Source organism: Mustela erminea, chromosome 6 (genome assembly GCF_009829155.1).
Source record: "Mustela erminea isolate mMusErm1 chromosome 6, mMusErm1.Pri, whole genome shotgun sequence".
Taxonomy (NCBI): Eukaryota; Metazoa; Chordata; class Mammalia; order Carnivora; family Mustelidae; genus Mustela; species Mustela erminea.
In genome coordinates this window covers 81,937,881-81,958,910 of record NC_045619.1, presented here as the reverse complement: position 1 = coordinate 81,958,910, position 21,030 = coordinate 81,937,881, and the positions used below count along the sequence as shown (strand labels likewise).

The 21,030-nt window shown below is 35.6% G+C and overlaps 1 pseudogene; it reads left to right on the top strand.

The window, feature by feature from the left end:
* Positions 1–14,179: 14,179 nt before the first annotated feature.
* On the top strand, positions 14,180–14,787 carry LOC116593534 (annotated as a pseudogene).
* The last annotated feature ends 6,243 nt before the right edge of the window (positions 14,788–21,030 follow it).

Genomic DNA, 21,030 nt, shown 5'->3' with positions numbered 1-21,030 from the left:
AGTTCTTCATGTGACAACATGATTATATAGGCATAAGATAAACTTATAATTGTCAGCTAAGGAGTCCATAAATGGCTATAAAATCACCTGACTTAAAAAAAAAAAATCCAGTCCTATTATTCTTAGTTTCCTTTTTTACCCTGGAACTACTCTCCGTTGACTCTAATGACCCCACCATCCAAGGAAAAGAGATCAGTTACATAAAGCTTTAGAGTGTTATCATAGAAAGTGCTTTGTCCATTGTTTTAATAATGTAAAATTCTCTTCTGGTTTTGCTCTGATTATTTATATAATAGTCTCAGTAAATTCTCTTTGCATGAGGAAGACACTATACAATTTCTATCTGTAGTGATTCTAATCCTCCAAGAAAACCCCAGTCGTCTTCTTAAACTCAAGTTATTTACTTACTTACTTATTTATTTACTTATTTATTTATTTGCCAGAGAGAGAAAGAGAAAGAGTATGCATGAGGGGAGGAGGGGCAGGGGGAGAAGCATGTTCCATGATGAGCAAAGACCCCAATATGGGACTCAATCCCATAGGATTATGACCTGAGCTGAAGGCAGACACTTAACCGACTGAGCCACCCAGGAGTCCCAAAACCCCAGTCTTCTTTAACCTAGAAGGATTCTACAATCAGTATTGAGATTGTTGTTTCTTCTTCTCTACTAATCCAGACAGGGGCTGGGATCTGAGCTCACAAGAACTGATGAGAAATGTTACTTTTACCTTCAAGACATTATTTGCTAATATTCTGTATGGATAGTCACAAATCTACACTTTTCAAGTTTTTGAAAATGTGTTATATGTGTATATGTTAACCCAAAAATATGTTCAAGACACACTAAGAGGGGCACCTGTGTGGCTCAGTGGGTTAAGCCTCTGCCTTCGGCTCGGGTCATGGTCTCAGGGTCCTGGGATCGAGCTCTGCATCAGGCTCTCTGCTCAGCAGGGGACTGCTTCTCTCTCCTCTCTCTCTCCTGCCTGCCTTTCTACCTACTTGTGATCTCTCTCTGTCAAATAAATAAATAAAAAATCTTAAAAAAAAAAGACACACTAATAAATTTTACATAGTAATAAGTACAGTTTTGATTCCTTTTTTAAAAGGAAAAATCCTTTACATTTTAATATAACTGTGTGTGTGAGTTTAGAGATTGGTAAGAAGGGAGATAGACTATCTTTTTAATAATAGATATTTCAAGTGGGTGGGAGTTGACTAGTAAAGAAAAAGGGGAGTAACTTTTCTTTTGCAGTTTGCCGAGGTCACTTAAGAGAATTTAAAAAAATCTTTTCAAAAGAAAAAAAATTAAATGGAGAATTAGATGACTGAGTTAGCTCCTAAAACACTAATTCTTCTACAGATAACAGATAAACGTTGGACAATATACAAAAATTACTTGAAGATTCTGGAGAGAAAGTAAAAAACAACAGGTAGTTTTGGGAGGAAAATTGAAAAACTGGGAGACGAGAGTGACACAAGGCATTTCACATTTTTGTGTGGAAGACAGTTTAGCCTGAGGTCAGGCCAAAGTGGTGGCACTATGCAGAGCTCCAATAATCTGTAGTCTTTCTGGCCTGAAGACCGAAAATACAGAGTTCAGGGCAACCTGCATCATTATAAGGTGAGAGTGGAACCTTAGAAAAGAAAGAACCAAAGAGAGATCCCTAAATTTTGTTTCCAAAATATAACCAAGTTTCCAGCTCACCCTTGAACTACAAACACACAGCAAATAGCTCAGGTATAAAAGAACTACACTGAAATTTGAGCTGTCACCAGAAAGATTTTGCTGTTAAATTGCATGCTCAAACAAAAAGATGAGCACTCTTTCGAGGACTAAATGGAAAACAAAATCTCCACAACAATAAATTCAAAATATTCAAGATATGATCCAAAATTATAAGACTATAAAGGATCAGGAAACTGTGATTATCTTTCAAAGAAAAGATAATAAATGGAGGCTAATCTAAAGATGACTCAGATGTTAGTATTAGCAGACTGAAGCCAGCAGACAAGCACTTAATCAAGCTATTATAACTATGCTTAATGAGGTAAAGAAAAATACACTGTAATAAATTAAAAACAGAAAGGCTCAGAAGAGAAAAATTATGAAAAGAACCAAACAAAAACTACCCCCCCCACAAAAAAACAATAACTAAAACAAAAAATTTACTGGATGATCTTAACAGCAGAATGGTGATAACAAGAGAAAGAATCAGTTAACTTGAAAATAAGCCAATAGAACTGCCCCAATCTGAAAAATAGAGAAAGAATGACAGAAAGAAAATAAACAGATATTCATGAACCTGTGTAACAATACCAAAGGTCCAAAATTTAAGAAACTTAAGTTACAGAAGGAAAATTAGAAGAGGAAGAAGCAGAAAAAAATTTTGAAAAAATGTCTGAAAATGTACTTGATTTGTCAGTATAATAAAAAATACAGATACAAAAAATTCGGCAAATCCCTAGGATAATAAATATGAGGAAAATAATAACTAGGCATATCCTAGTCAAACTGATGAAAACAAAAGATAAAGAGAAATCTTGAAAGCAATAAGAGAAAAATGATAAGTAACATACAGAAGATATGGTTAATGGCTAACTTTTTAGAATTTATTTATTTTAGAGACAGAGAGAGTGAAGGAATGGGCAGAAGGAGAAGAAGAGAGAGAATCATAAGCAGACTTCCCGCCAAGCATGGAGCCTGATGCAGGGCTCAATCTCATGACCTTGAGCTGATGACCTGAGCCAAAATCAAGAGACAGATGCTTAATTGACTCAACTACCCAGCTACCCCAAATGGCTGACTTCTCATCAGAAACAATGGAAGCCAAAGGTACTGGAACAACACAGTCAAAGTGCTAACAATAAAAAACTCAACAAACCTGAAATCTTTATCCAGTGAAAATACCCTTCAAGAATGAATGCAAAATAAGAACACAGATAAAAGATAACTTGGAAAATTTATCTCCATCAGATTTTCAATATAAGAAATTCTGAAGGAAGTTTTTTACACTGAAGAAAAATGGCATGAGATAATCTTAGATCTTCAGGAAAGAATAAAGATCATTAGAAATGCTAAATATCTGGATAAACAGAAAGGGCTATTTTCCTCTTAATTTCTTTAAAACACATAGGACAAATAAAAGCCAAAACTATAACATTTTCTTATGAAATTTTTAATAGAAGTAAATATAACACATGACAATTATAGCCAAAAGGACAGTAGGGGCAGGAAAATGGACCAATACAATTGAAAAGTTTTTACATTTTATGTGGAGTGATATACTATTAATTCAAGGTGAACTGTGAAAAACTAAAGGTATATATTGTAATCCCTAAAGCAACTACTAAAAATGCAAAAAGGTAACTAAAAAAAACTAGACAAAGTCTAGTCTAGATAAAATTTTTTAAAACACTAGATAAAATAAAGTGAAGTTTAAAAAAAATAACTGAATAATCCAAAATAAATCAAGAAAAGAGAAAGAAGAACCAAAAATGAGGAGGATAAACAGTAAAGAAAATAATAAAATAGTAGACCTAAATCCAATCACATTAGTAATTGTATTATATGTTAATTGATTAAACAATCCAATTCAAGACAAAGATTATCAGATTAGATTTTTATATAAAGGAAGACCCAATCATACAGTCTGTATAAGATGCTTTAAATATAAATATACAGATGAGTTGAAAGTAAATGGAAAAAAAAGCCCATGAAAATTTTAAGTATAAGAAAGATGAAATTAGTGTGTTGAATAGCTTCAAACAGTATTTCCAGAAACAAAGGGGACATTTCATACTCATGGAAAAGGGTCAATTCACAGGAAGACATAATAATCTTAATTGTATACCCATTCAGTAATCAAGCTTCAAATTCATGAAGCAAAAATGACAAAATTAAAGAAAGAGAATCACATTACCATAAATACATTTGGAGGTATTAATATCTCTCTCTTACCAATTTATGAATAAACAGGTAAAATATCAGTAATAACATGGATGACTTAAACAACATGATCAATTATCTGACCTAATACAGAACATTACACCCAGCAACTGCAGAACAGATGTTCTTTTCAAGTGCACCTGGTACTTTTTATCAAGACAGACAAATATACTTGGCTATAAAAAATGTCTCAATAAATGCTGTATGATTGACATCACATGAGTTATGCTCTTGGAAAATAGTGAAATTAAACTGGGAATCAATAATAGTAAGATATGTATTTTTTTTTAAAGATTTTATTTATTTATTTGACAGACAGAGATCACAGGTAGGCAGAGAGGCAGGCAGAGAGAGGGGGAAGTAGGCTTCCTACAGAGAACCTGATGCAGGGCTCGATCCCAAAACCCTGAGATCATGACCTACGCCGAAGGCAGAGGCTTAACCTTAACACTGAGTCACCCAGGTGCCCCAAGATATGTATGTTTTTAAAGAAAATTTTCAAATATTTGGAAATAAAATAACACCCTTATAATTACATGGGTCAAAGGGAAATGACAAAAGAAATAAGAACATATTTAGAACTGAATAAAAATCAAAACACAATATATCAAAATTTGTGGGATGCAGCTAAAGCTGTGCTCAGGGTGAAGTTTATAGCTTTAAAATGTTTACATTAGAAGAGAAGTTTAGGGGTGCCTAAATGGCTCAGTCGGTTGAGCACCCAACTCTTGATTTCAGCTCAGGTCATGATCTCAGCACTGTGAGATAGAGCCCTGCATCAGGCTCCACACTTAGGAGGGAATCTGCTTGAGAGTCTCTCCCTCCCACTTTCTTGGTCCCTCCCCCTGCTCATGCACTTGCGCTCTCTCTCTCTCAATAAGTAAATAAAATCTTTGAAAAGAGAGAGAGAAATTAAAATCAATGACCTGAGGATCCCTCTTTAAAAGTTTATTTTTTTTCATTGAAGATTTTATTTAATTGTCAGAGAGAAAGAGCACAAGCCATGGGAGCAGCAGGGCAGAGGGAGAAGCAGACTTCCTGCTGAGCAAGGAACCCAACGTGGGATCCCAGGACCCCAGGAACAGCTGGGGTCCTCAGCTGAAGGCAGATGCTTAGCCAAATGAGCCATGCAGGCATCCTTAAAAGTGTTTTTGTTTGTTTTTTTTGTTTTTTAAGAGCAAATGAAACCTAAAGTAGAAATAAGGAAAAAACAATAAGCAAAAATCAGTAAAATAGAAAACAGAGAAAATTCATAGAGGCAAATGCTGTTCTTTGAAAAGATAAACTAAATCACTAAAGTCCTAGCTATCTTGATCAAGATAGAAAGGCGACATAAACTATTAATATCAGGCATGAAAGAGGGGTCCTCATTACAAACTTTACAGATAACAGAAGGAAAGTAAGAGAATACTTTGAGTAATAATCTGCCAACAATTTCAACAACTTAGCCAAAATGGACAGATTCCTTAAGAAATTCAACTTACCAAATTTGACACCAAAGAAAAAGAAATATCTATTATTTATAATCTTCATTCAAAGAAAATGCCAGGCTAATATGGATTCACTGGTGAATTTTATGAAATGCTTAAGGAAGAAACAATACTAATATTATACAAAACTTTCAAAAATTAATTAGAGAATAAGGGAACACTTCTCAATTCATTTTACAAGGATAGGATTACCAAAATGAAAAAATATGATTGAGACAGTACTAAACAAAATGAAGAAGCTTCATCTTTTAAAGCAGCTGGAAGTGAATATTTCTGTAAAAAAATTCACTCCCAAATGTTTGTATATTCACACTTACGTACCTGTAGGCTCATACTCTTCTACCTAGGTTGACTTATTTTAACAGCTGTTTGAAAGTATACTCTGGAATGAAACTTAGAGCTACTTCATTAAATAATATAGATTTTTAGCATATTTATTTATTAAACACTTCATTAATCTTTCTATTTTCTTAAGATTTTATTTATTTTAAAGAGAGAAAGCACATGCAAGTTGGGGGAGGGGCAAAGGGAGAAGGAGAGAGACTCTCAAGCAGACTCCATGCTGAGTGCAGAGCCCGATGTGGGGCTTGATCTCACAACCCCAAGACCTCAGCAGAAATCAAGAGTGAGAAGCCAACCCAACTCAGCCACCCAGATACCCCTACAAAGATTTCCTTATTTTTGTTTCAATTATCTATGTTTTGCTTTTATACAGCCTCAAATCCTTTTTAAAGTACATGTAATATAAACAACAGAGACATAATTGAAATATTCTAGTAGCTGGAAAGAAAAACAATAATTAAATTGGGAAACATCCTCATAGGAATATTGTGGTAATTTAATTCCTGTCAATCAAATGGTAATAATACAAGTTTTATGACACAACGGTAACAAGAAAATAAAACTATGAACACTCGATTTGTAACTATGTGCTATGTGTACCATGAAGAAATATTGAAAGAAAACATGCATAAATGAAAAAAATATTCTGTTAGTTAGATGGTGATTGTTGCCCATTCCTGCTCTGTATTCCAGATTGCTTCACTGTTGTTGACTGTTCGTCATAATTGTTAGAAGGAACATTCTAGTGAGGAAGGTTTTGAAGATGTTTCATGGATGTTAAAGCTTAATCAAAGTGAAGACTGTCTTTAAAACTTTTTATTGTTGGGCACCTGAGTAGCTCAGTTGGTTAAGTGTCTGTCTCTGGTCCAGGTCATGATGGCAGGGTCTTGGGATTGAGCCATGCATAGGGCTCCCCACTCAGTAGGGAGTCTGCCCCTCCCCCAGCTTGTGTGCTCACTCTCTCTCTCTCTCAAATAAATAAATAAAATTAAAAAAAAAAAGTTTTGGGGCGCCTGGGTGGCTCAGTGGGTTAAGCCTCTGACTTCGGCTCAGGTCATGGTCTCAGGGTCCTGGGATCGAGCCCTGCATCAGGCTCTCTGCTCAGCGGGGAGCCTGCTTCCCCTCTCTCTCTGCCTGCCTCTCTGCTTACGTGTGATCTTTGTCTGTCAAATAAATAAATAAAATCTTTTTAAAAAAATAAAAGTTTTTATTGTTATAGAAAGCATAAAGACTAAATTACTTTGAAACTAAACTCACCTAAGAAAAGGTTTATTTTGGAAAATAGCCAATTATTGTTTATCTACATATTATTAGATCCTTCTGAGAATGGCTTTATCTCATGGATTTGTTCTATTATTTTAAAAATAAATCTAGAAGAGAAAGTAAAAATCAGTGGAACTCATATAGTAAATTCAGAAGACATGTATCTATTGCATGTTAACATTCTGTTGGCTTGAGAGCTGTGCAAATACCCTTGTTAAAAATACGAATATAAGATATAAGATTCTGATAAATAGTAAAATAGTAATTTATGAAGCTGACAAAAGTACTGCTGAAAATTAGTGTGTAAATGATTTTTATATGCCAAACATCATTTTAAGAAAGAATATCGTCATTTTTTGTTTTGTTTTTTTAATAGTCTATCTTCTGTTGGCTCTAACTATTATAAGATAGCTTTAGGAAAATAAGACTTAAGTGGCTGGTTTATTAAACTGATGCAAATTTTCCTATATGTTATTTCCCCATATGTTTTAATAAAGGAATTTCTCAAGGGTGAGTATATATTTGTCTATTAAATCCCACTGTGTCTTTTGGATTATCAGTGTTTAAAAGAGTATTTTCTTTTTATTTCGTAAAAGAGCTTCTGGAAAATTGCCAGAATTTTTAAAGGGTGAAAATCTCACTTAACATTAAAAAAAGTTTTTAAATTAAACAAAGTACTACTCTTTAGGACTGTTTGAGAAGTACTGCCATCTTTTCTGCAGACTATTCCTAACTTTAATTAGTTGTATGACCATGGGCAAGTCATTTTGTAAATCTGACCATTGATTTCTTAATTTTTAATGAATTATGGATGGAGAAAAAAAGGTAAATGTTTCTATGATGTCGGAGCCAGAGGTAGTGATTAGGAGAAGCTTTTCTAAGCATGACAAAAATCTAGAAGCCACAAAAGAAAAGCCTGCAAGATTTTAATTCCTAAACAGTAAAACCAAAATTTCTACTTGGTAAAACAAACAGGGTTTCATCGTGAACAATGATGATGACAAATAACAACCAGGGGTAAGTATTTGCAACAAATATGATCATATACTAATAGTCCCCGTATATAAAGAGCTTTAAAAAATTTACAAAACAACAAGAAAAAGACAAATATTTCAATAGGGAAAAAAGAGTAAAATTACAGGCAATTTCCAAAAGAAATCCTGGTCTCCAATTATTATTATTATTGTTAAGATTTTATTCATTTATTTGGCAGACAGAGATCACAAGTAGGCAGAGAGGCAGGCAGAGAGAGCGGGGGAAGCAGGCTGCCCGCTGAGCAGAGAGCCTGATGCGAGGCTTGATCCCAGGACCTTGGGACCATGACCTGAGCCGAAGGCAGAGGCTTAACCCACTGAGCCACCCAGGTACCCCTCCAATTATTTTTTTAAAAAACAGAATAATCCAGGGGCACCTGGATGGCTCACTTGGTTAAACTTCAGGCTCTTGATTTCAGCCTAGGTCATGATTTCAGGGTTGTGAGATTGAGCCCCATGTCAGGTTCCCCACTGAGTGTGGAGCCTGCTTAAGGTTCTCTCTCTCCCTCTCCTTCTACTCCTCCATCACCACTGGACCACTGGCACGCACCTACAAGCCCTCATTCTTTAAAAAAAAAAAAAAAAAAAAAAGGAATAATCTGATGAATGCAAATTTTTACAAGTGTGATATCCTTTGTTAGTTGTTGGATTGGTTATGACAAAACAACATGGAATATCAAATGTGGTGGACTGGAAAAAATTATGTGACTAGTTTGCTTTAGGGAAAGAGCTATCTTTACCTACAAAAAGATCTTGATAACTTATTTGGGATTGGCAAGAGAAAGCAGAATTGGGTAAGTCTCTTTACTTAAAAAATGAACAGGAATTTTGGATGGGGTGGAGAGAAGAAAAAAGAAAGAGAATGAAATAAAGCGCCTGTGGAAAGCTAGAGCTTGTGTTAGGAGAAATGGCCAAGGTTCCTTTTTACTTATTTTTATTATTTTTTAAAATATTTATTTAGTTTTCTTAGAGAGGGAGCATGCATGAGTGGGGGAAGGAGAGAGGGGAGGGAAGGAATCTCAAGCAGACCCCCTGCTGAGATGGAATCCATGTGGGGTTCTATCTCACAACCCTGAGATCACAATCTGAGCCAAAACCAAGAGTTGGACACTCGAGTGACTAAGCCATCCAGCCACCTCAGTCAAGGTTCTTTTTTAAAAAGGAGAAGTAAGAGGCACCTGGGGGGCTCAGCAGGTTAAGCATCTACCTTTGGCTTAGATCATGATCCTGGGGTGGTGAAATCACATATCTGGCTTCCTGCTCAGCAGGGAGTCTGCTTCTCCCTTTGCCTCTGCCCTTTCCCCTGCTCGTGCTCACTCTCTCTCTTGCTCACTCAGATAAATAAATATTTTTAAAAAATTAAAAAGAGAAGCCAAATATTTGATTTTGAATTATTTCCTGTATGGTTCTTTGATGCAATATCTAACATTATCTCCTAAATTAGTAGTTCAAGTCAAGTATCAGTAAAGCCTTGCCTATATCTGGCAAAGATACTAGTTGCCATTCATAAAAGTAAACTCTGGTTGAATTAATCATAAAGGGATTCAATAGAAGGATGCTGGGCAGCTCACCCAAGGACTCAGAGAGCTAGCGAACTAGGCTTGGGACTAAGCAACTGGTAAAAACAACGAACTCATGTCCAAACCTGGTTCTGGCACGGAAACATTTAACAGTGTGCAGAAAAAGAGAGGAAGAGTGAGAGAATTTAGCCATACTATTAGTGTCATTAGATCCTAAATTAAATATATAGTGTTTCTGACTGATCATATGCCTCTGCATAGTACCAAGAGAGGCTGCAAAAGTGACTTGTGTAATTCCTATAGTGAGAAATGGACTTTGACTCTTACCAAGACTCATAGAGTTCAGATTCTAGGTACCAGAAAAAATGAGATATGATCACTACAATGGTTTTGGGGAAAAAATCAAGGAGAAGCAGCCATGCCCCATATTTGGGTTAATACCTGGACATTTATAAAGAATAAACTGCAAAATATAGATATGAATTAGTAAACTGAATAAAGCAACATATAAAAGGGATTGTACACCATGACCACATGGAATTTATTCAGAAATGTAAGGTGTAACCAAAAAATCAATTCATATACCTTATCACTAGAATAAAGGGGAAAGTCTTAAACAGATTCAGAAAAAGTATTTGACAAAGTCCAATGTATGATAAAATCACTCAACAAACTTACTTCATAGATAGAAAGGAACTTCATTAATGTAAAGGACTTCTATGAAAACTCATAGTTAACATCATACTTAATGATGAAAGACTGAATGGTTTCCCCCCTAAGATCCAGGACAAGACAAGGATGTCAGCTCTTACCACGTTTTTTTTTTTTTTTTTTAAGATTTTATTTATTTGACAGACAGAGATCACAAGTAGGCAGAGAGGCAGGCAGAGAGAGAGAGGAGGAAGCAGGCTCCCCGCTGAGCAGAGAGCCCAATGCGGGATGTGGGGCTCCATCCCAGGATCCTGGGATCATGACCCTAGCTGAAGGCAGAGGCTTTAACCCACTCAGCCACCCAGTGCCCCAGCTCTTACCACTTTTATTCAACACTGTCCTGGAGATTCTATTCTAGCAAGGACAATGAGGCAAGAAAAGGAAATACAAGCCCATATTTGAAAGGAAGAAGTAAAACTACTTCTATTCACAGATGACATTATATTGTATGTAGAAAATCCTAAGGAATCCACCAAAAAACTATTAGAACTAAAATTTTAGCAAAATGTCAGGAAACATAATCAATACATAAAATCAATTTTATTTCTACACACCTGTAGTGAAGAAACTGAAAAATGAAAGAAAACAATTTCATTTGTAAAAGCATCAAAAAGAATAAAACAGGTATAAATTTAACCAAAAGGGGAAAAAAAAAAAAAGAAAGGAAAACCTATACTCTGAAAACTACAAAAACACTGTTGAAAAAAATTAAAGAAGTAAATAAATGGAAAGACATGTCATGCACTGGACTGGAAAACTTAATATTGTTAAGAGGGCAATAATCCCCAAACTGATCTACAGATTCAGTCTGATCACTATCAAAATCCCAGTAGCAATTTTTTTTTGCAGAAATTGACAAGTTGATCCTAAAATTCACAAGAAAATCCAAGGGACCCAGAATAACCAAAACAATGTTGAAAAAGAACAAAGACCCATATTTTCCAATTTCAAAACTTACCACTAAGCTACTTGTAATCAAGACAAAAGATCAACTGGGATAGGACAGACATAAAGATCAACGTAATACAATTGAGGAGTCTAGAAATAAACCTTCATATTTGTGGTCAATAGGTTTTCAACAAGGATGTCATGACATTTTAATGAAGAAAGGAAGTCTTTTCAGCAAATGATGTTGGGACAACTGGATATCCATATGCAAAAGACTGAAGTTGTATATACACAAAATTTATGCATATACACATAAAAAATTAATGGATTAAAGGCCTAAATGTATGAGCTAAAACTACTAAACTCTTACAGGCAAATATAGGCATATATCTTGGTGATGTTGGAATGGGCAACTAGTTTATTAGATACGTAACCAAATCACAAGTAACAACAATAAAAATAGATAAATTCAACATCATCAAAATTTAAAAATTCATTCTTCAAAGAATACCAAAGTGAAGATAATTCATAGAGTGGGAAAAAGATTTACAAAGCAAATATATGATAAAGGACTTGTATCTAGAGTATATAAAGAATTTACGGCTCAATAATAAAAATAGCCCAATTAAAAATGAGCAAATGAGGAGTACCTGAGTGGCTCAGTCAGTTAAGTGTCTAACTCCTGATCTCAGCTCAGGTCTTGATCTCAGGGTCCTGAGTTCAAGCCCTGCACTGGGCTCCATGCTGGGTGTGGAGCCTACTTAAAAAAAAAAAATGGGTGAATGATTTGAATGGACACTTCTCCAAAGATATATAGACAAATTAATACACGAAAAGATGTCCAACCTCATTAGCTACCAGGGAAAGGCAAATTAAAATCACAATGAGATACAAATTCATATTCAATAGGATGGCTGTAATAAAAAACACAGAAAGTTCCATGTGTTATTGAGTGTGCAGAGAAATTGGAATCCTCATACATTACTGATGGGAATATAAAATGGTGCAGCTTCTTTGGAAAAGAGTTTGGCAGTTCTTCAAATGGTTAAACAGAGTTACCATATGGACCTAGCAATTCCACTTATAAGTATATACTTAAGAGAAATAAAAACATATGTTCACATAAAAATTTGTACATGAATATTCATAACACCATCATTCATAATAGCCAAAAAGTGGATACAACCAAAATGCCCATCAATTGATGAATAGATAAATAAAATGTGGTATATCCATATGACAGAATATTACTCAACAAAATAAATTAAAGAAGAATAAAAAAGAAGTACTGTTACATGCTAGAACATGAAGGAACCTTGAAAACATTATGCCAAGTGAAAGCCAGTCAGAAAAGCCTGCATATATATTATTCCATTTATATAAACTATCCAGAATTGGCAAGTCCATAGAGACATAAAGTAGTTGCCTAGGGCTGGGGGATAAGGAGTGACTGCTCATGGGTATAGGATTTGGGGAGCGGGTGATGAGAATAATGCTCTTAAAACACTGATTCTGAAGGAAGGACCTGGGTGGCTCAGTCAGTTGAGTGATTAGCTCTTGCTTTTGGCTTGGGTCATGATCTCAGGGTCCTGGGATCTCAGAGCCCCACGTGAGGCTCCATGCTCAGTTTGGAGTCTGCTTGGGTTTGTCTCTCCATCACCCCCTCCCAACCCTTCCATCTCCTTCTGCCTCTGTCCCTGGCGCATGTGCTTTCTCTCTAAAATAAATAAAATCTTCAAAAGCAAAAAAATTTATGGCAAGGATTCTTGCATAACTCTGAATATATCAAAAACCATTGTACTATGCACTTTAAATGGGCAAATTGTATGGTGTGATTAGTGTGTCTCAAAATAGTTGTTAACTAAAAAAAAAACAAAACATAGAAGAGAAAGAGAAATTAGTTAAGTCAGAAATTAGAACCAGATGTAACTGGGAATAAAGTAAATTCCTGGAACTTTCAGAATCATGAAGAAGACTCTAGACTTATCCTAGAGCATAACATGAGTTTCAAGAAAATTTTATCTAGCCTTTATGTGAAGAGCAATGGGATAGACATCCGGATTACATTGGTAAGTAGTGTATGAGGGAACTGGCACTCTCATGCCCTGTTGGTGTATGTGTAAATTGGTGCAATGTGTCAAATTTTTTAAAATTTTAAACATGTGTACCTTTAATGTGGCAAACCTACTCCAAAGGATGAATGCATTAAAGCATGCTTTGTAATATTGAAAATTGGAAAAAAAGAAAACACTGTGTGTCTATCTATAAGCAATTCTTCTCAATCCTAGCCAACTCAGTTCCCTTCTTATAATAAATACGTTGTTAACACTTCCTCTACAGTTCTAAAATGGAAGTCATAGATAAACAAAACATACCTAATTGTAATACCAAAGAGAAATAAAAGGAAAGCAATTTGTAACAAAAATAATATGTATTTCAAAACGTGAATACTTTAGACACAAAGTATACTCTAGACACAAAACATACTCTCGAGGGTGGTACCATCCAGTTGAGAACTCATTGTTTACAGCAAGCTGGTTAAATTACGATGTATCCAAATGATGTCTGTATATCTAAATATGCATGGAATGATGTATATCTAGGATGATGTAGATCTAGATTCACTGATATATTACTGAATCAAAGAGCAGGTTGTAAAACAGCAATCACATGGATAGTTTTATTTATGTAAATATATGGGAAATGGTACAAAGAGATACGCACTAGGATGCTGATGACAAGATTGTCTCTAATGATGAGCTTCATGACGATTATTGATTTCTCCTTGTATATTTGAACTTTCTTATCTCTATATAAATTTAAAAGTTTATGGCAAGTCCCAGTGGGACAATCACAACACAAATCCCTTAGATTCTGGAATGAGGTCATGTCATCTGCAATGGAGTCTTAAATATCTTTTGTTGAATAGTTACTGGTCTTTTCCAGGCAGATACCAAAGATGGTGTTGGGGCTAGTCACAGTACATGGATAGCCAAGGCCATCTCCTGTGTTGTCAGGTGAGCATCATGGCTAAGAAGTATTGCCAGGCAGAAGTTGTGAGGGCATCCACATTTCTGGCAATTTCTACTGAAACAAGTTGCTGTACCTGGTCTTCTTCCACAAATGCATGAACACCAACTCATCCTGTGAGCTCTACCACTTCCAGTCCCCTGTTATTTCTGGGTCCCTAGCTATATCTTTTTGCAGAATGGTACAAGGCATTTTGCTGCTCAAGACCAAGTAAGACCCAGCTGCCTTGGATAGCCTCATGGTATCTGATGGGATCTCACTCCTGCTCCTGTCCCCCACCCTCATAAGAAGAAAAAGTGAATGGTGGTTTTTACTGCCCTCCAAGGTTGTGCATCTGAAGCCCACTCGGGAGTTTGCATACCTGGGCACCTGGCTTGCAATGTTTCCTGGAAGTACAGGCCATGATGGCCACCCTACAGGAAAAGAGAAAGGAGAAGGTCAAGTTCCATTATGGGAAGAAGTAGTAGCTCATGAGATAACAGAAACAGGCCAAGAAGAAAAGACAACTGATAAATACAATGAGTTCCTCAAGACCCAAGGACTCCTTGTTTGGGTCCAATAAAGATTTTATTTCTCATGCTTGGCCTGGCCTTCCCATCTTCCATTGGTACCCTAGGATGTGGGGTACCTAAAAGTGGCAGTCCCAATGTCCAAGTGCCACAGGCAGCTACTTAAGAGTGGCCCTGAAAGAGGGGAATACCTCTTAGTGAGCAGAGATTTGACTTGCAGAGATCTCCCCATCCAGAACCAAAGTCATTCCACAGCTGCTAGAAGTGTTGGAGGCTGATAGCTTTCAAATGAACCCTACTTCAGAACTTACCTTTGGCTTAAGAAGGCTTCCTTACGTTTCTGGGTTCTGCCAAAATTACTGGTAATTGAGGTAGCATTTAAAGTCTTCAGAGCTCTCTTCAGGAAAGGTTGATACCTTTGCTGGACTGCATCATAGTTTAACTTCTTCCTCTGTCCAATCTTACTTCTTTTACTCATTCCAGAGTTGGATCCCAAGAGCAATACCCAAGGAAATTTCTGCATCTGAATCTCCGTGTCAAAGTATAGTTGTGGGGAATTCAATCTGTGACAGATTCCCTTCCCTGTCTATCTTATAACTGTTAAGACCTTTTGTATTGTGAGTTTTTTAAAAACTAAAAGTTACTTAAATAAGAAAGGGGACTTATTGGCTCACATAACTGGGCAGGTATCAGGATTGATTTGATTCAGTGGCTTAATGATGTCAAGGACCCAGTTTTGCTCCTTCTCTGCTCTGCCTTAGAGAGAATCAGCATTACTCTAAAGCCAGCTTTGTTCACAATGACAGTAACTGCAGTAATTCCAGGGTTTATATTCACAACCCTCACCATCCAAATGGAAAGAGCAGGCTTTTAGCAGCTTTATTTAAAGAATAAGGAAAAATCTTTCTCAGAGTCACTAGCAATTCAAGGTTCACAGATACAAATTGGTCAAAGTCTGGGTTTCCTAAACTGCTTGCTGTGACAAGAGATGTGGGATTACCTTGAGTGCTTTAAAGTAATCAGAGTTCATTCCTGGAATTGTTGGTATGTTTTAATCTTTGCCTTCTATAACCACATGGATGCTATACAAGGGGGAGGTAGGGAAGGGATATTGTAGAGACAACCCATATTCACTTGCTAGGACTGCCATAACAAAGTACCACAGACTGTGTGCTTAAACAAGAGAAATCTGTTTCCTCACAGTTCTGGAGGCTAGAATTCTGAGATTAAGAGGTTGGCAGTATTGTTTCTTCTAAGGTCTTTTTCCTAGACTTGTAGATGGCCATATTCTCCTGTGTTTGCCTGGTTTACCCTCTGTGTACACACATGTCTATGTGCTAATCTCCCCTTGTTATAAGGATACCAGTCATATTGGATTAGGGCCTACCCTAAAGAACTTATTTTAAATTAATTCCCTCTTTCAAGACCTTGTTTCAAATACAATTACACTCTGAGGTGTTGGTGATTAGGACTTAAAACACATGAATTCTGGGGGCGGGGGGGACACAATTCAGCCTAAAACACAAACTCAACATCAGCATCAATTACATACTGAAATATGTTCATTTGGTTGACTGTTGCAATAAATTGTAAACTCTTTAAGGGCAAGAACAATATCTTATTTATACCACCAGTGCCCAGCACAAAGCCTGGTACACAGTAGGCAGTCAATAGAAGACAACAACTGCTTGCTGAGGACTATATAAAGAGTTCATCACACTTGGTCAGTATGAGGTCACTGGTGATTTTTTCCAGGAGGAGTTTCAGAGGCGTGGTGATGAAATAAGCCTAATTGTTGTGGGTTTAAGAGTGAATGGATAGGTTTGGCAATATAAAAATTAAAACCTTGGGCGCCTGGGTGGCTCAGTGGGTTAAGCCGCTGCCTTCGGCTCAGGTCATGATCTCAGGGTCCTGGGATCGAGGCCCGCATCGGGCTCTCTGCTCAGCAGGGAGCCTGCTTCCCTCTCTCTCTGCCTGCCTCTCCATCTACTTGTGATTTCTCTCTGTCAAATAAATAAATAAAATCTTTAAAAAAAAAATAAAAAAAATAAAAATTAAAATTAAAACCTTCTTATGACAAAAGCCACTATGAGCAAAGTCAAAAGATGATTATGAAAAAAATAGTATCTACATATATGGGACAACAGGAGTTAAGAGCTCTAACATAAAAAAGATCCTATAAAAAGTTCAGAAAAAGAAGAAGACAAACAATAAAACAACATGATAAAGCTATGCACAGCCTCAGAATATATGAAAACAAGTTCAGCCCTATTAGTAGTCAGGGAAACACTAATTAAAATACTAGTGAGATAGCATTTAATGCACATTACACCAACAAAGATGTAAGATTCATGCTTCAGTCCTGGTAAGAGACAGAGAAATAGACATTCTACCTTTTGATTGGAATGTGAACTGCAATAATTCTATAGGTAATCTGGCAGTGTCTTACTCAAGACATCTTTGATCACAAGTAATAGAAAACCCAACTCACCCCCCCATGTCCCCAAAAGTTATTTATAGAGTCACATAACTGAAAATCTAGACATAGCTAGATGGAATCTACTGAAATGTTATCATTAGAATCTAGTTTCTTTCCATGTTTTAGTTCTGCTTTCCCCTGAGTGGAAGTCATTTTCCGTAAGTCTCCATGAAGAGAGCTTACATCCTTACAGCAACAAGTTTAGCATAGAAGAAAAGTCCTTGATCTAATTCTTATTGCCCTCAATTGAGTCATGTGCCCATTCCTAAACTATAGAATATTATACCTCTGTGATATTTTACTCTCATTGACCAAATGTAGAAGCCAATGGAGGAGTCAATATCATTTGTAACCCCGTAGTTTAATAGAGGAGTAATTCATCTAAAGAAAATGAGGTGCTGTTACCAGAAAAAGAGGAGATGGATGCTGGGTATCAAAACAAACAAGACAAAAAAAAAAAAATCCATATATATCCTCTCCAGGCAGTATCTATCAAAATGTGCACATATCTTTTGTCTCAATAATCTCAAGTTAAGGACTTGAGTCTATAGAAAGAAATTGCACAAAGGACACTCATTCTAGCAATGTCTATAATGGCATAAAATCTGGACAAATCTATATGATCTACCAATAAAGGAATGGCTTAAAAATTATGGTACATTAACAGTATATTGTGCAGCTAGTTAACAGAAGGAGCAAGAAAAGAGTATCCATTATAAACTTTAATAAGAAAAAGTTGCAGAAAAATATATATGGTGTAATTTGCTATTTGTAAAAAATCAAAATTTCTATTAATATGTATTTCTGTAACCATTGGAAAAAATATGGAGAGAAACATTAACCTTTTAACCTTGATTTTATCTAGGATTGGGATGGGGAGAGGAAAACTATCTTTTTCTTTATTTTCTTCTGAAATATACTGTTATACTTCTGTGTTGTCTGAATTGTTAAAATGAATGTTTATTATCTTTTAAACAAGTGAGTAGAAAGTGAAATGAGGGAGTAGTCTTAGATATAAACTATTTTTAGATTTGGAGAGAAGAAAGATAAATTAATCTCCAGTAAAGCAGAGATTGAAAAGATGGAAGACAGAGTAATCCATCAGGTGGGCCCTGAGGGGATGGAGAGGATCCATTTCAGAGCAGTGTCCCCAAAGTGCCAGGGCTGTGATGGCTTCACTGTTTCACAGGGAAATACAAATAAACAGTGTAGTTCCTAAAAATTTAGTTCTTTAGTGTTGAAAGTGCATTTTCTTTAAAGGAATTGAGGGTGATAAGAGATGAGAGGACTTTAAAAATTTATATCATTATTTGTCAAGATTAAAAGTTAATAGCCCTATCTATGCCAGTTCCTGAACTGGTAGAAATACTAATGGTCTGTAAATCCCAAAGTCTGGAAAAAACAGGTCTACAGCACAAGTAGAAAGCTAAGTAAGCATTAAGCAAGACAAGAGCTAGTGCTTCCTTTGTGGTAAAGGAAAAGAAGTGTGTATGGATATAGATAGTTATAGACAGAATTGGCAGGTATAGGGAAAGAAGGTAAGAAAGTTAAAAGACTATGGTGAGATCTTTTTCTGGGTTAGGGTTGAGGGGCTCTGCAGGAGTAATTGTAAAGTTGAGACTTGACGGGAGTGTTAAAAAATGGTAAGAGGTGCTGTGGGGGCTGGGAAACCAACCTGAGAGAAACTGGAGCTTTTAATATGGAATAATACCTGACTCTATTTTGTTCAGATTTGTTCCTTTATGAACTTGTCCTTGGTCCTTTTTGTATTCTCTCTCATTTGACACCCCCTTTCCCAACCAGCACTTTTGTTTTTATTCCTTTTATGACGCTTATATTCTTCCTTTGTTTTTGTAATTATCAGTACCCATTAAACTGTCTCTGAGACACTATTCATTTATCTATAACAATCTCATAGCACGTCCCAGAGAGTAGAAACCCAACTGATTGGTGCTGAAGTAAATTTAATTCCACATAGAAAATGGCTGTGTAATAATCCACATCATCTTGATTAAAATTTTTCACAGTTGTGAAAACAGAGATAAATAATTGGCTTTTTTCTTTTTAATTCCTATAAACTAACTTTTCCCTATGGCATGCATTTTTCATTCCTTAAAAAGATAAATTATTTGGTCATAATTTGCTTGTAAGAGTCTTAAACTGTAAACCTTTGGAATTCATACACTTCTGTTATAAAACTGCTACAGAAATCATTAAAATAAAATTTCCACTGTAATGGATATGAAAACTGAGGATCTGAAAAATTGGGCAATTTGTTAAAAACTGCAAGGGTATCATGTGAGAGTCCATATGAGAGTCTTATTTCCAACTTAATTCAGTTACACAGTAATTCCACCTCTTAATTTCAATATTATTTTGTATTCAACTTATAGCAGTTAAATTAATAATAGTTATCTCTGGTAAAGCTCTCAAAATCAATACTCTGATTACCCTTCAATTTTTTTTTTTTTTTAAAGATGCCAGTATGGGTTGCTGTTGCTATGTGACATGTTTGATTTTTTTTTATAAAGATTTTATTTATTTATTTGACAGACAGAGATCACAAGTAGGCAGAGGCAGGCAGAGAGAGAGAGAGAAAGGAGGAAGCAGGCTCCCTGCTGAGCAGAGAGCCCAATGTGGGGCTCCATCCCAGGACCCTGGGATCATGACCCAAGCCGAAAGCAGAGGCTTTAACCCACTGAGCCACCCAGGCACCCCAACATGTTTGCTATTTTAAGTACCATATTATTTGGATATTTTAATCCAATAAGCCAAATGGGTGTTCAGTTGAAGGTTGTTTTACGAAGGGTATTATTTGTGTTATTTATGGTTATAATCAAATCTTAAATATTGACAGTGATGGTTGGTATATCAATCTTTACTCCTGAATTTTATAGTTCATCATTTATTTAAAACTCTGTATCTCTTTATTATATTATAAATAAAGAATTGAAACAACAGAGACAGTAACAAATCCTCACATGCAAATGTAACTAGGAGGATGCTGCACGTACAGAAATACAGTCTTTTCCCTGGAAAGACAAGAGATGGCCTATTAAAAGCCACCACCCTCTTTTCTACTAGCACATGAAAGTAGAAACTGCTAGTACATTAGCATTAAAAACATTTTTCTCTTAAAATATTCTCACATAATACCTACAGAGTCCAACTGTAAAAAAGTGGAAAATGAATTATCTGCCAGAGAATAAATATATCCAAAAATTTCTATTGTTCAGTACAGAGGTTCCTCAAAAAATTAAAAATAGTATTATCTTATGATCCAGTAGTCACAGTACTGGGTATTCACCCAAAAAATATAAAAACACTAATTCAAAGGGATACATGAACCTCTATGTTTATTGCAGGATCTTATTTACAATAGCCAAACTATGGAAAAAACCCAAGTGTTCATCAACAGATGAGTAGATAAAGAAAATGTGGTTTATATATACAATGGAATATTATTTAGCCATAAAAAAGAATTTTGTCATTTGCTACATGAATAGATCTAGAGAGTATAAAATTAAGTGAAATAAGAAAGATAAATAACATATGATCTCACTTATACGTATCATTTAAGAAAACAAAAGAGCAAAGAGAAAATAAGACACAAGAAACAGACTCTTAACTATAGAAAACCGATTGTTACCAAAGGGGAGGTGGGTAGGGATCAAAGAGTATATTTATCATGATGAAAACAAAATAAAATAAAATGATAAAACAAAGGCGAAATGGCCTCAGTGGGGGAAAATGATTTATATTGTTCAGTTTTGCTGAAATGGTATATACTGTTACTGCTTTTTAAATTTTTTATTAC